This window comes from Cyrtonyx montezumae, unplaced genomic scaffold (assembly GCF_038088225.1).
Source record: "Cyrtonyx montezumae isolate F1298 unplaced genomic scaffold, pur_monq_1.0 scaffold_10, whole genome shotgun sequence".
NCBI classification, from domain to species: domain Eukaryota; kingdom Metazoa; phylum Chordata; class Aves; order Galliformes; family Odontophoridae; genus Cyrtonyx; species Cyrtonyx montezumae.
In genome coordinates, this window is record NW_027071826.1 from 48547722 (window position 1) to 48563581 (window position 15860).

A 15860-nucleotide genomic window follows, 5' to 3' on the forward strand; every position below is an offset into this window, starting at 1 on the left:
CAATTTCTACCTCTCTGATAAGTTTGCCTAGTAGTGAAGATGTGCTTTCTTGCTTGCTTTTGATCATTGTGATAACAGAATGGGAGAACTTGTGGTGTCCTGTCTGTGCGGATCTTCAGCACAGCCTCTTGCTGCCATGATGTGCATGGTCCAATGTGCATTGTGCATTTTGAAGGATGTCACCTTCTCTGTCTTGAAGGAGATCTGTGAGTCTTACATCTTCAAAGTCTTCCAAATGTCAGCACATTCCAAGAATCCTGTGTCTCCTGTCTGCTGCCCTGACTCTCTAGCCCAGGGATTTTGTGTTGTTTTGTTTTGTTTTTTGGAAACGTGACAGAAGTCAGTTCAAGGATGTCATTTTCATACAGGTTTGTCAGTTGGGCTTTTCTTAACAGAAGCTATTTGAGTCTCCGTGGGAGTAAAATCAAGTTTTCCATTGGTTCCTGATAGTTTCCATTTGAAATCTTCTCTATGCGTACACTGCTTTCAACTTGCCTGTTAAGCCTTTGTGGTCAGCCTGGTTTCCCTGCATTTTTGGTTAACCTTTCTAAGGTTGCAAAGGGCCATCACTTGGGATCTAGCAAGTAAGCTGACAGGAAGCAAAGAGCTGGACACAAAAGTTGGTGTAATGGAATTGGTTAGAGGTCCATTCACCTACTGCATGTTCTGTTCCTGGCTCTGTGGGTGACTGCTTCTGAAGGCTTCAAGCAGTCTGGATTCATCTTACTGGTTTTGCTCATCATGTTCGCTGCCATTTGGTGACTGAAGAGTTATTAGTTCCTGGGTTTGGTTATCATTAATACCCTCAAGCATAGAGACTGTTATAAATGAATTCTCAGCAGTAAAAATGCTTGATTGCATTCTTAGAGTGTTTTATATACAATCTCTCTTAAAAAATGAAATATTCTCATTCAATGATATCCTGCTACAGTGAGTTGCAAGGGTTAATTATATGTTTTGCTCAAAGCTACTTCTCTAATAGGGTCCTTGGGATGAAGGTTGCTGACCCTTTTAAGAAAATTGTAGAAAAGTGAACTAAAGCAAACAGCAAAACAACCCACAGAGGCTGTAATCACATGGGGTGGCTAATTGTCTCAGGACAGACTTACCAAAAAGCCAACCTTCCTCTCAAGAAGGTGACTGGCCAGTCTTTGCTGTCCTCTGTGCTGCAAGAAGGATTAAGGCAACACATTCATTTTCCTTTTTCCTAAGTGTTGGGGTCTTTTGCTTTAAGAAAAGGCTGTGCTGAGGTCACTGCTCACCACTTCCCCTCACCACCACCACCCCAGCAGATGGATCCTGCCCCAGGCAGGCTCAGCTCCCCTCCAAAGCTGCCTCAGAGCTCAGCACCACACTTTTCTCCCTTTAACTTTTCAGTGAGCCCTAGTTTATTCTGATGTCCAGCGCGGTTTTTCCAGAGTACCAATGTTTTTACTACTCTTATAGTCAAAGGAAAAGCTACTTGATGCCCAAGACTTCTGTCAAGTAAAGGATAGATGTTTTACCCTCTGAGATTTGGGTAGTTGGAAGTCAGAGCAGAGCTTTCTGTTGCATTATGTCCACAAATACACATTCCCTTTTCCATGTGAATGTTAGCAGAAATTATTTTGGAAGCCAGGAGCAGAATGCTATGAACAAGAGTTCCTTAAAGGGATAAAAAGCATATAATTTAATCATAGCATTTAATCTTAAAAACCTGCAGTCTTATGCACTTTATGTATCTCCTTCCCTTGAGGAAAGCAGATAAGGGCATCTAGTGCTTCAGCAGCTCATGCCAGTTAAAATGAGCCTAAAATGGAAAACACCCTTGTAAATAAATAAAATACCAACGGCCAGGACCCACGCTTTTATGGGAGCCTTGCTGGAGCTGGGGTCAGCTGGGAATTGCCAGCCTGTGATATTATTTGGATGCTAGGACAGCTCAGGCCTGCCAGGCAGGCAGGTGGGGCAGATCAGTGTGATTTTTCAGCCCTTGCACTGCTTCTGTGGTTATGAGAAAGAAGAAAAGGGCTCTGGAATACCTTCCTGAGCACGTGGCCAGATGTTAGCACCAGAAGTCCTGGCTGCATGATGTAAACGGTTGTTCGAGCTTGAATGCTGGAGAAAATAGCCTTGTGTTTCTCCTTGAAGCTGCCCACTGATGCACTGTTGTGCACTAAGGCTAATGAGAACAGTCTCCAGGCACATGCATCTTCCGTTAGAGGCACCCCACTATTTACCCAGAAAGCAAGAGCTTTTAGAACTGTGGTTCTAAATTACCACAGAAGATTTTTATGGAAAGCTAGTACCTCTCATGTCTCTGGCTCCCAGACCGTTTAGGACATTCTAGATTTCAATAGATGACTTGAAATGTGTTTATAAACAAATAGAGCCAAGAGTGTTTTGTGCTATTAGGCCAGTTCAACAAATCATTTAAGCATCACATAGCACATGCTAAGTCCACTGCACCCAAGGCAAACTACAGATGTAATGAACTCTTTGTCCCTGTCATGTTCCCCTCTGTATGATGCAGTGTCACTTTGTAGCTAAGGATGATTATGCATATGTTTCTATCAACAACAAAAAACCTGGTGGTAGAACAGTTGTGCTGCACCTGTATTGTTTGTATGATTGGTTTGCCAAGTGCATAAATCTTAAGTGGTAGAATTTTGTAATATACAGTTTAACAATTGGCAAGTGTTGTACATTTATTTTCACAAGTGAAGGAGTGACCCATAACTCACATCCATCATGGGATATGAAAGCACAGCTCTCTGCAATACAGCGAGCAAGGGAATCATTCATACAGAGGATGTTATTCACTCCAACCTTTCCCCTTTCTTGAACACAGTCAGGATCTATATGGCTATTTCTGCACGCTCTGTGTGCTGGCATAGATGTATTGTGGCATCACAAAAACTGGAAGGGGAAGAAATGAGATAGGAACAGAAAGGGGAGTGGGTAAACGTTGTCTGAGCTGATAGAAATGTAAGTGGTCAGGATTGTCAAGGAGAAGGAAAACCCCAGGGCTGGAGAGTGACTGAGATTAGAACTGACTTTTGGAGAAGCAGGAGCTGAGATTATACCTTCCAGTTCCAGTGAGCATACTAGAACTGGAAATTAAAGAAGGGATTAAAATGGAAATGTGCTTGATGGAGGGAGCAACAAAGTATGTTTTGTCCTTTTAATTGTGCTCTGGTTTGTCTGTCATTATTCCCAATTTCACTGCTGTGACTTTCAATGTTATCTTTATCCTGTGGCAATTCCTGTGACAAACCACTGTAAGAAAATGGCTATAGCAACTGAGAAGGGATGTTAGTTTGGGGACTTTGTGCTCAATACCTTGCTATTTTCACCAGACTTGAAGAACCCCCCTGGACTTCACAGAAAGTCCCTGTCTTCTCCTCTGGACTGTGTGAGTAGCACAGTTATCCCTGATTAGCTACATGGTGAACATTGAGCTACCTGCAGAGATTGAGACTGGGCTCTTCTTTGCTAGAAACTGTGCACAGCGAGGTGAACCCTGTCCCAGATTTCTGAATGAGCAAGAGAGCTGGAGGGGGAGGCAGAGTTATTTCCCAGGTGGTGACTTCAGATTTGCCAAGGGATGTATGGGAATCCTGTGTTAGAAGGAAGAAATGAGTCTGGATCTCCTGAAACCCAATTTATCCACGTAGCTGTAAGACACACTACCTCTGCTTGCATGTAGCTGTGGCAGGCTTGTCACTCCATGGATTATGCTGCCTTGGATGGATAGCTTGGGACATCCCCTGAGATTTGGAAGAGGCCACAGGGATAGGGAGCTCCAATACAAAAGGTAGAGCTCCTTGTTGTGAATAGGTTAAAAACTGTGGCCTGATTTTAAGTATATTGTCAGTCTGCAGCTTCAGGCAGGGCCTGGTGGCCAGTTTATTCACTGCTCAGGCTCCAGCCTGTGGCACACATTCCAGCCAGCGATCTGGCACCACTCAGAACTAAGGGAGCTGCTGTACCCAGGTGGGAGAAAGCAGTGCCCAGATCCCTGGCCTGGTGCCGAGGCAATCTCTCTTCCTCAGGGCCAACTGCCTTTGTGGTGAACATAACCCTTTTGTCATCTGCACTGCACTCCCCTTTGTCATTGCATTGCTGGACTCATATCCTTGAACTTGGAGCACAAAAACCCCCTCTGGTCTTTGAAGTGATGGTTTGTTTGTTTTTCCTCTTTGGTCGATGCTGGGATCAGTGATGTCAACTTGTTCTATTTGCTTTGACAGGAAAATGTTTTCAGAGTTCATTAGGATGGCATCAATTCTAACATTTGGCACACAAACATTTGATGACCTTCATGTGTGGGAAGAAATATGTAGGCAAAACTTCCATTAGTTTGAAAAAATGCTTTCATTCGGCGCTGCTCGGATTCCTGAGCAGTGGCTCCAGTGTGGTGCTTTGAACAGCCCTGGCTGGCAGTGTATCAGCAGGCTCTGGGCATGGAGCTTTGGTCAAGTGGTCAAGTACTCCAAGAACTGCTGTTTATTGAGTGTGAGGGGCACAGCTGGTTGCGGGTCTGCGCTTCCCTGTAGAGCGTGATGGCTGGGTACGGGTTTGTGCTTGAATGCTGGCCGGTGTCCTTCATGGTCCTGGTCAACTGGCTTAATCCAGCGTAAGAGCAATGGTAACAGCATCCAAAGTGTGGGGCATCCGCACCCTAATATTTTCCTGGTAGTTCACCTCAGTGAGATGATTTCGTTTGGCAACTTTGGGCTCATTTTCAATCTCTACCGGGCTCATTAAAAGAGAGAGATTGACTTGCTCTGGTAGCAGCTGAACCTCTGGGCTACTCCACAGAAAGGGAATAGTACTAGCTGGCTTTACCTTCTTCTGCCTTACGTAATGGAGTCACTGTCTCTAAAGCAGAGAGAGGGTGAATGCTTGTGGCTTCTCATGCTTCTGATGATGAAGGACTGAGGCACGGGAAGAGCTGCTGCAGGGCAGCTGGACAGAGCATCCAAGCTAACTTTGTCCTCCTGCCTGTGTGGGCTGGTGACAGCTGCTGGCTGCTGCTGGCCTCTGCCTTTAGCGAGCAAAAGGCAAACCCAGAGGCCATTTGCCGCTGCTCAGCCTCACAGTTTGCCTGCTCAATTTGTATTAGAGTCGTCTGAGAACCACCAATGCGGTCTCATTTTCCTAGTGCCCATCTCCAGCCCCTTCCTCCGACCCATCTTAGCTCTTAGTTACTTCTTTTAGGATCCGCAGTGGTTTTGTGTTTTTCTCTCGTATCCTGTAATCAAGTGAAAGGTCCCTGTGTGGATAGAGGGGATTTGTACTCAGCCTTTGTTTGATGTTTGCTCGTTCCTGGCGGTGCTGCCTGCTGCAAGAAAAGCCAAATGCTGCCCATATGTTGCAGTGCTCCCTTCAATTACAGAGGGTGAATGTTTATGGCTGTTCTCACTGTTGCTCTTTCTCCATCCTCCTCTAAATGATACGTTTTCACTAGCAATTACTGAAGTGCGGAGTCGGGCTGGTTTCTGAGGTGTGCCACTTAGCGGCCTGCACGTGAAAGTGGAAGATAAGGGGAGAAGGCCGAGGCTTAATGCTGTGCCTTGCTTAGGAGAATGTCCTTCAAGGGAGCAAAATTCTGCACCTTGTGACAGTATGACTTTAATTTTGCCTTTCAAGTATGAACTAAGCAAGGCTGTCAACACATGCTGTGTTCTTCCTTGTCAAGCCATTTCACTTAGTCTGTCAGCTGTAAACAGCTTAAGAGGCATGTCATTCCTGCATTATTATAGCACTTTTAGATTTGTTTTTAGATTGGGTCTGTATCTGCTTCTGCAAAAGGTGTAGATAGGGAGATGACATGGGTTATTTATTGTGTTATTGCTACATGCTACTTGCAGTTTTGTGGTGAGCAGAGAGTAACTCCATTTCAAATAACGGGCACTGCCGAGTGATAATTCGTGTAGGGCCATGGTAATGCCATTGCCATGCTTTGTCACACCACCCGTGTCGGCAGAGCAGTGCTCTTCACTACATATGCAGATGGGCTTACACTTCATGTGAAGTTTTGTCCAAGAGATCGGGAAGGCAAGCTCTGATTAACAGACCCTCTACTTTTGGTTTTTCAAAACGCTGCTTTCCATATTCAAATAAACAGTGTTTAAGCTGTTGATGACAGCTTAACTACTTCATCTCGGAACGTTTTGACAAGTGATTTTCAACGTTTTGGTTTCTCAGGATTTTGACAACCCCCCAAAAAAATACAAACTGATTTTATATGTCACATGTTTAATTTATTTGAGATGCATGTGTTGTGTTGCTAGAGCAATGAGGAGTGAGTTAAAGGACAGGGTGATACACTCCATATTTATGATCATCAAGCTTCTTCACCATGTCATTACAAGAGAAAAATGCTCAGAGATATGGAGTATGCAAAACAGCCAAACTTTTGTTGCCAGCCCGTCTGGATTGCGATTTATACAAATTGTTGGTGCGATTTCTTGGTGACTGCACTGAAATCATGAGGACTGAGCCCATTTGCTCTGCAGGGAATCTGAGCTGCTTCCTGTCCCCTTCCCTCACGCTGTGTGCTCGTGGACCCTGCTCGCCTGGCTGCTGGACTTGTGGGTGGCACAAAGGGGATGCAGGGCGGCAGCAGTGCAGTAGCAAGGCAGATAGTTTCTCAGTAGAAATGGATGAATTTCTGCCTGTGCATTTTCCATAGGATTGTCATCAAATAAAAGCACAAACGTGAGAACTAATCTTCATTTTAACCCCAAACTCAAGTTGAGCCTGAACTTTAATGTTTGAAGTCTATATTGATTTCTTTAGACATTCTCACATTTTGACTTGTTTCTGTTTCTCTTCTGCATTAAGGCAGGAAAAGATTGGACAGGGTGTGTGTACCTCTCTGGGCTCTTGAGCAAAGGCAAGGAAGATGCAGAGAAAGAACTGCTTTTGCAAAGCTGAATTAGATGCTGAACAACGCGAATAATTTCTCTCTCAACAAAAATACATCTTTCAGCATCATACCTCAAAACCTTTTGGATTTTAGCCACTGTCTGTTGGTACTTCTGTCATGATTGCTTGATGTGCCAGTGTATTAAGGATAACAGTTTATCCTATTGAAAATTCAGGGTATCACTCTGCTTTCTGTACACCAGAGTGCTACTCGATTCATTGTGTGACAGTTTATTTCCATCCTCACTCTGTAGCAGCTACCCTCAGTAATTTTTAATCTCAGAGGAAGGAGCTCATTATTGACATCAAATTCCTATTTCATGATACTGTTGCGTGTGCACAGAGGAAAACCCTTGTACTCTAAATATGTATTTGAAAGTTCAACTTAGTTTAGGGTTAGGAGCTGCAACTTTCTTGTGACACTTGATTAGCATCCTTAATATCTGACTAAATTAGCTCTGAATTAATTTATTTGTCAGATTACAGCATTTTTCTCAGTGTACTGCTTTCAGGAGATAGAAAGTGAAGTGCGGTACTACAAGGGAGGCTGTGCCACAGTTTCAGGGACACCAGGTTTGATGGAGGGCGTAGCAGGAAGAATTCAGTCAGTGACCTCAGCCCCTTCTGTGAGAAAGGTTCTTTTCATTTAGCCATTCGTTTAGTATTTTCTTTAACGCAGAGAAACAGCATGTTGGCTGGCACGAGGCTGGCATGGTTTCTCTTGCATGCAAACTGCGATGCTGCCAGCCTGGTGAGCATCTCCTTGTTCCTGGTGTAGGGCCAGGAGCCTTCCCCACAAGGTCTGGCACCAGGGCACAGCGAGTCAGCCCTGCCTCATGTGCCAGACCATGCCCAGGGCTTTGCTGGTGAGCCCAGGGGTAGACACCACTGGTTTGGGTTTCCTCAGTGGGAAGGAAGAAATGGGAGGAAGGGAAACAGCTTTTGACAGTGTGAGAGAGATAGAGGTGCTGGTGTCTGGGAAAAAATAGCCACTTTTTCGAGAATGAGTGGTTAAAAAAAAAAACAAAAACAAAAAATAAGCGTTTTCAATATATTACAAACAAAATTATCTGCCAAAAGGGCAAGATAATTATCTTAATGTGATTTTTGACCAAGATAAATTTATCTTATTTTAAAAACTGGGTAACAATTTGAATCTTATGCAAAACCTAGAAATAAATCTAAAAAATATGCTAATGTAATAAAATCGAAATTATTAGCACTCCAAGTGCCATACTTGCGGCAGTAAAACCTTTTAAGTTCCAGTGGAAAATAGGCTAGTAAAACTGGAGTAAGTTACTCTGCTTTAATCACTTGATAAATAGCTACAATGTTCGGAAGAATTGATAGTGTCATTATAGCAACATCCCTTTTTATAAACAGCCTGGTGTTGATTTGATTCTAATTGCTGCCAGAGGAGCAGTATCAGTGTGCTGTGCTGGGCTGGCCGTGTAACTGCAGGGTGAGCGGAGCGGGGTTGGCTGGCTGAAAGGAGGAAGGCCCATGCTTTTCTGAGGGATAGACTCCAATTCTGTGAGGGATGGAGGAAACTGAGTCAATGTGGTGAAACTGTGAAAATGCGTAAGGAAGAGAAGGAATAAAGCAGAATAAAACAGGCTGCTTAAGTGCATGAAATAGTGGCAAATCAGTGAGAGAACTGGGGAGCTTTGAGCGTGACACTTGCTTGCTCTCTTGCCTGTTGGGGCCCTGACACCAAACAGCTTCGAGCACTTCAGCTTTGAGCTTTGCTCTCTCTCTGATCGCTGCACCTCATTTACAACCCCCTTATCCTAATTGGAATTCCATTATGGATGCCCCAATTTTTTTGCAAACCCATTATCAGATACCAAGGGCCTAATTTTTAAGGCATTTTTAATTATTAATTACAGCTTTGTACACTCATGGGCATTCTGTCCACATTTTGGTGGTCATGAATGCACATAAAAATGAAGACTGTCTGCAAATTTGACCCTTTGCAATTCAGTGTTTCAGCTCTCCCTCTGCAGATCCTGGATTAGGACCCTTCTTAGGTTGCACAGCTATTATGGAGGCATCGACGTTATACCGACGACTGCTAGAACATTTGAGGGCAATACGTTTGCATTTATCCAGGATATTTGTTTCTAGAACAGATGCTTTAGTGGGTTGCTTTTTGATGTCATATTTTGTGAGTGGTAGTAGGAAAAGCAGAGTACTATAAGGAGAGGAGAGGAACACGTTTAACAGTTCGGTCATGTTAGCAACAAATGCAAGGATAAACGGAAATGCAAAAGGGAGACATGCTTACCTTTCTACACAAATCATTTGATAAGCTTCTCCCATAAAGATAGTGGGCTAAGATGATGAGTGAAATATGTAAAATAGCTTGTTGAAGAAAAAATTGGTTCAAGGGGGACTGAATGGCTCAAGAGATTAGTGATGGGATAATAGCTTTTCTCCATTTAAGTGGTAGACCAGTTCAAATCAATTCTAGGTCTCCAGAGACTGAAAGGTGTTGCTATCCAGTGACTCCTTCATAGTTATTTGAAATGATTTTTGGTCTCAATCCCATCCTTAGTTGCCTGGAAATTATCCCCAACCCTATCAGCACTGAATTACTTTGAACTAATTGTCATCTCCTCCACTGAAAGATGCACAACCTTCGATGGTGTGCATATGACTGGCAGTTGAATTACATGATGCTATATTGCTAGTAGGAAATATTTTGTTTTCTATGGAACGGCTAGATTGGGCAAAAGACAAATACTGGCATTTGATGCAGGGTAAAATTGGTCTTTAAAAGGATGTGATGGTTTGTTTTTGTAACGGAGATTTCCTGGAGAAGAGTGCAAGGTTTGGATACCTTTAGCCAGCCTTCTGCATGTGGAGCTGCATCCCTTCTGCAGTGCCCGAGCCTGCCCGCCCGCCTGCAGGCTGTGTGGGGAGCTTCCCCTCCGTAAATGTAAATCATGGGGCAGGGCAGCAACTTAGGGAGCAGCTATAGGTCATAAGTACTAACTGGAAAATTCAAACTGGCGGCTTGCCCTCCAGGTTTATTTTGAAGCAGCTCTTTAATTTGTGAAGCTGGACCACTGAAGTGATGCTAGAGACAAGACAACTTAGAGCAGCTCAGAATCTTGCCTCACAATTTTATTCCGAAAGGTTGTAACAAGTAAAATAACAGGCATGGATTATTCTGCCAAATGTAAAGATGAAATGAACGGTAAGAAGCAACGCTTACCAAGCTGAGGAGGATTTGAATCTTTTCCTTGGCTGTACGAGTAAGTCTAGAGCTAGTGAACCACAGCAGAGTTCATATTATTCGGCGTACCAAAGAAAAAAGAGACCTGGGGTTATTACAGAAAAATCCCAGCAGTTCTGTGTGTATGGCTGCTTGGAAAAGAAACAAACAGGTTATTATGACATTGTAAAGCTGTCAGAGAACTGAAATCACATGGCTATACCCAAATTTTCTATAGAACTGATGCAATATGGATTCAATCGTAGAAGCCTCAAAGGAGAAATTTTATTTTCCCTGAGCCCAGACAGCTCCGGGTTTAAGAACACTCATCAGGAGGGAAGGCTAAAGGGGTTAAGGAAATGAGACGCAATAGAGGTGACCTGTGAGAACTTTCATTATTATATGGAGCCTTGATGAGTGAAATGAGAGGAACTGCTCTCCATCATGAAAGGCTGAAATGTCGAGGGAGCAATCACAAATTAATCTATTAAGAATAAGTAGGAGGTTGAACAGTGTGGCTCAAAAGGATGGAAATATATGGAATAAACTGCAGCGTAAAGCCATGATAATTTTTAAACACATCCTTAAAGATATCCGCCTACAGTCTTTCCAAAGAAGCAGGGATTTTTCAGTACGTATGTGTGCATGCAAAAATGTATGCAATTATATATGTATGCATATATATGCGTGTGCGTGTATACATATATATCTATATATGAGATGAAGTTCAAGCAGAAAAAAATGGATCTCTTTCTATTCAGCTGCTCCCAAGATTTGTGATGACCTGGCCTGGATGAGAAGTTCTGTTCTGATTTGTGTGGCTTTAACCAGAGCAATGTGCCAGGAATTCTTCTTTTTTAAAAGATACACCTATAAAATGTCTCACAAGCGTTTTTCTCTGTGGTGCTTTTCCTTTTTTGCTGTGACATTTTTAACTTGAATTTAGGGTTTGTAAAAGGTGCTTTTTGACAGCATCCTGTAACTGAAAGCCTCTTATTATTGACAGATCATGTACAGACAAGGCTGGGGAAATTTCTCTGTGTCAGCCCATTGAGGGAAAGCCCTGCAGGCTTAAGGGAGCAACTTCTAGGAGGAAAAATGGCTGGAACATGTCGGTTGGTCCAGTCTGATGTTGTGTTGCTCAGTGACTATGGTTAAAGAGCTCGCATCCGAAGGATTGGGAGAGAGTTATGAAAAGCTCTCCACCAGCTGGCAGGACTGTGGAGCTGTTTTTTTGTTGTTGTTGTTGTTCTGTATTCCGGTGCTAACAGCTTTCTGGAGCATTAATGCTTTGTCTGCTAGTGGCTGGAATGAGACTTGAGATGGAGTACCAGATGCATTTTGGTGAAGCTGATCCTGCAGGATGCAGCTACCCTTCGCTGTGGTACTTGGGCAGAGAGGGTCTGTTGTATGCTCTGTGCCAATTCCTCATGCCGATCTCAATCATTTCACGAAGCTCACATAGTTTCAGACTTTTACCTTTGCCAGCTTATTATAGCCTAGGAAGATGAGACGTGACTATGCTGAGATACAACACCCAGTGATGGCACTTTATAATACTGTACAACTGGAGGATTGCTATTGTAGGCAGAGAAAAAGGCAATAAAGCAGCATTGATATCCTGCCTGCCCTCTTATAGGAGTTATTGAATCAAACCTACCAGAACTGCCAGACAAACAATTTGCAGCTGCAGTCTGAAGCCTGACAATGACACAGAATCAAAAAGAAATAGTTGGAGTGCATGGGCTTGTGAACTCCTCTGTGACCCACCACAGCAGGCTCCCTAGGATTGTTCTCCTCTTTCTGGTCCTTTCTCTGCACAGTTCCCTCTCTTTACTTCTCTTTCTCTCTCTCTCCCGTTTTCTCTCCAGTTTCAGCTCCTCACACCTCTCCCCCTCCCTCTTCCTTCTCTCTCCAGTTACCTCACTGCCTCTTGTCTCAAATGTACCTCTCGCCTTTTATTCTTTTTTCCCTTGTGAGTTCTACTGCTCTCCTCTGTTCCTCATTTTCATTTTCCTTAATTCTTTGCCTTACTTTTGTTAACGTACTTCCCTCTTGCCATTTCCCATACTCTTCTATACTCACCCTTCTTTTCTGAGTGTTTTTTTTGCTTCATTTCCCTCTCCATTTTACTGTCCTTGATTTCTCCTTTTTCTGCCACTTCTACCATCCATTTTTTCTCAACCCAATTTTAGCCAGTTTCATGTTTCTCTTACTCCTCAGATGTGAGGGTTTTAAACCTTTCCTGTGCACTAGGATTTCCAGAGCGCCAATCCAGCTCAACTAAGGGGAACTGATGTGGTTTGGCTCTAATGTCTATGAAGTGAGATACTAGAAAAGCCAGCATAACAGTAGCACTCAAATATTCTGTGGCTCATGAACCAGGCCTACGCTCATGGTTGAATTCAGAACGTATCAAATTAATGGCATCTGGATCAAACCTGCAAGCACCATCTTCCACTCTCTCAGGTCTTATCAGACTTCTGTCCTTTATTTGAACAGAAATCTCATTGCTCTCAGTTTCTTGCAGTATACCATTTTTTCTTTGGCTAAGGGCATTCTCTTGTGCTTCTGCTTTTTTTTTTAATTTTTTTATTCTTTTTAAGCACATACAATATCTGCAGGATTTGATGGAAAGGGGCCAGGATGTGCAGTACAGTCGGGCTCAGTTACAGAAGAGATCACTTTGTAGTTTTTCCACACTTATAACAATTACCTACTATTTTGGTAAAGACTTTTCTATTCCGTTCTCTTCTCTTGTAACCAGTGTCTAACCATAACACTTCTGAACTTTTGATGGGCAGTCTCCTCTAAGCTGTCTGGAAGGTAGACAGTATGTGAGTCTTTTTTAAAGCAAACCACTTTCATAACTTGAAGCTTGAGTTTTTTCTGGGCTTGATTTTTCATTATTGTTATTATTTATTTTTTTATTTTAAGTTCCTTAGTTTACTTAGTTTCTCTGTTTCCTTTCCCCACCTACTTCCACCCGTGGACATTGACTTGTTCTTCTTTGTGGCAGTATTTCCTCACTTCATTTTAAAAAGTGGTTGCTATTGCTTGGTACTCACCTGTTATTTGGGAGCACCGTTACCTTGCACAGGGAGTCTGCTGATCAGGCCAGCTCCCATTGCTGTTCCCTGTGCTCACAGGGCCAGTGGTGTCCCTGAGGGGCTCTGGAGCTGAGCAAATTGCCTGAGAAAGGGAGCAAAGTACTCAGTGCCCCATAGCTGACCCCTGTCGGATGCAGGAACCAAGTCAAGCCTAGATTTCATTCAAAGGATACCACCTTTCCTTGTGTAAAATTATATATAACATCAGCACGAAAGAAACTCTAAGTTCCTCTCCCATTTTGTCACCTTCCTTCCAGCTCTCTGGTTGCTGCTTCAGTGGAGTTCAGTGCTGGTGAAAACAGAAGAAAATCAGTTCTTCTATAAGACGTTCCTTTCTGCACTGATGGGATTTTTGTTCTTTTGTATGCATCTTTATTTGATCTAAAACCTTAAACCCCTTGGAACTTCTCCATTAGGAAGCTGAGTACAATTTGGAATGGAGGGCGTGGTCAGGGCATTACCTAAAAAGTCCTAGTTTGGTAATGGAAGAGGAGGCCTGATTGGATTAGCCCAACAATATGGGTACCTGCTGCAGGCTGCTATCACCGTCAATAGAGTGAGGGTTAAGTACAGTTTATTTCACTTTCTCTCATATGCCTACTTTACCTTCTTCTGCTATGCCCATAACTGACACTTGTGTACAGATTCCTGGGCATGTTCTAGTATTAGTATGGGATCAAATCTCCCAGCCCCTCCTGCTGCTTTGCATTTGCCATCTCTCAGCAATGGATGCTCAGGAGGACTAAGGAGTAAGTTTTTAAAGCTTTAGACTGGATTTTAGCCACGTGACAGTTATTAAAGCAATTGGGAGCCAGGTGGCTAAACCCAAGTGTAATTCTTTGTAATGGTACCCCTGAGAGTGCCCATCTCTTTTTAGCAGTGCTATTGATTAGGCAATTCTTAACTTTGAGGGACAAAATTGGTGTGTGCATCAAGCTCCTTTTCCTCAATTTGGCCCGGTTTGAAATTAATCGTTCACCTTTAAGCCATTTTTCTAAGCAACTTAAAGCTTCAATAAGTTTCAGCATGATTTGACTTTTCTCTCGCCTTTTGCTATGAAAGACAGTTGTTTACTAGTCCTTATCTAGGACATTTCTAGAGCTGTTTGGTCTTTATCCTCATCTCCCACATTGATCTGGGTATGTTGTTCAGTCTGATTGCCCACGATCAGTAAAATACTGTAATTAACGGTTGAACACAGTGCCCAGGACTGAAGCACTGAGGGCAATGGGGATTTGGTTTTCTCTAAGAGCAATAAGCAATGCATTTAATGAGGTAGACCGTGTTACATTTTTGGAGTACTACATTTTTGGAGTATTGTCAAGATCAGTGAAATGATGTTGTGATCTTAGAGGGAGAACATAAGCCATGAGCAAGTTATTCCTAATTTCGGGGATTATTTGTGGATATTTGATATTTACTGGGGATTGCCATACTGTGCGAATGAGTGTGCGCTAATGTTTCACAGAAGATGAAAATACATGCGTAAAATAAATAAGAAGTTCTTCAACCCTCTTACTTTTTGTGGTTCCCCCCTGAAATGTTCCCTGCTTCTCTTTATTTTCCTGAAGTGAAGAAATATTCTTCGGCCATTAGTAGGGGAGAGGTGAGATATACTCTTCAAGAGGATGTGCCCTTTGCACAGTTTGATGAGTTACAGTTATTTAAACGGTTTTGTCTGTCTGTTTCTTCTGGTTGTTTTAGAGAACTCTTGTAAATAGTTAGGTAACATTAAATACTGCCTACCATAAGTGACTGGCATTGAACAGTTTTTTCCTGCAATAAAATCCAAAGTGAAAGCTGACTTAGACCTATATGGAGAGAGCTCTCAATTCAGCCCAGTATTTTAGCAGCTGGGTGAAGCTCTGTGAAGACTGCATGGATCTGCATTGCTTCTCCCAGTGCTGCTTTGTGCATCCCTGCTGTCTTGCTCCACTGAGAAACTAGAGAAGGTGGCATTTGGCATGTCTGTGTTGATGGGAGTGTTTCTATGGGACATACTGGGATGGGATGCAGCAGCAGAATTGGAGGTAGAAAGGAAATTCAGAAACCAGAAAAATTAGCGTTTCTTATTCCTTTTTCGGTTCAGAATGAGATGAAGCACTTTTGTGGGTTATCACAGGCAACCTAGGAAGTCCGTCATCTCTCTGCCTAAGAATAATGAAATAGGAGCTCCACAGGCAGTTTCTTGAGAAAACCCTGTTGAGATGGGAGGTTGTCAAAGCCCCCCACGCTGTTTGAACAAGCTGTTTGTTCCAATGAGAATTCACTTTGTCTGAAAATTCTCAGATAGTTCTACTGAAAATTTAGCTCATCTTAAGCCTGGACTTCTATGAGACTCCAAGAGAAAGAGAAGTGTGCACCAACTCTCCCATTCCAGCCAGGGTATTTTGAGAAATCTCATCAGGACAACAAATTCTAAGCTTAGTTAAATATCATCTTTCTTTTAATTATTTTTGTGAAATGACACAGAGCACAATTAGTGCAGAAACATAAATAGTGAGTAATTGGATGTGGATTGCTTAAGCCTACATAAAAATATGTGCAAGTTTGATATCAAACTCCTTGCCAAGCTAATTAATGAACCATATGCAAACATTCTCCATTGCAAACAT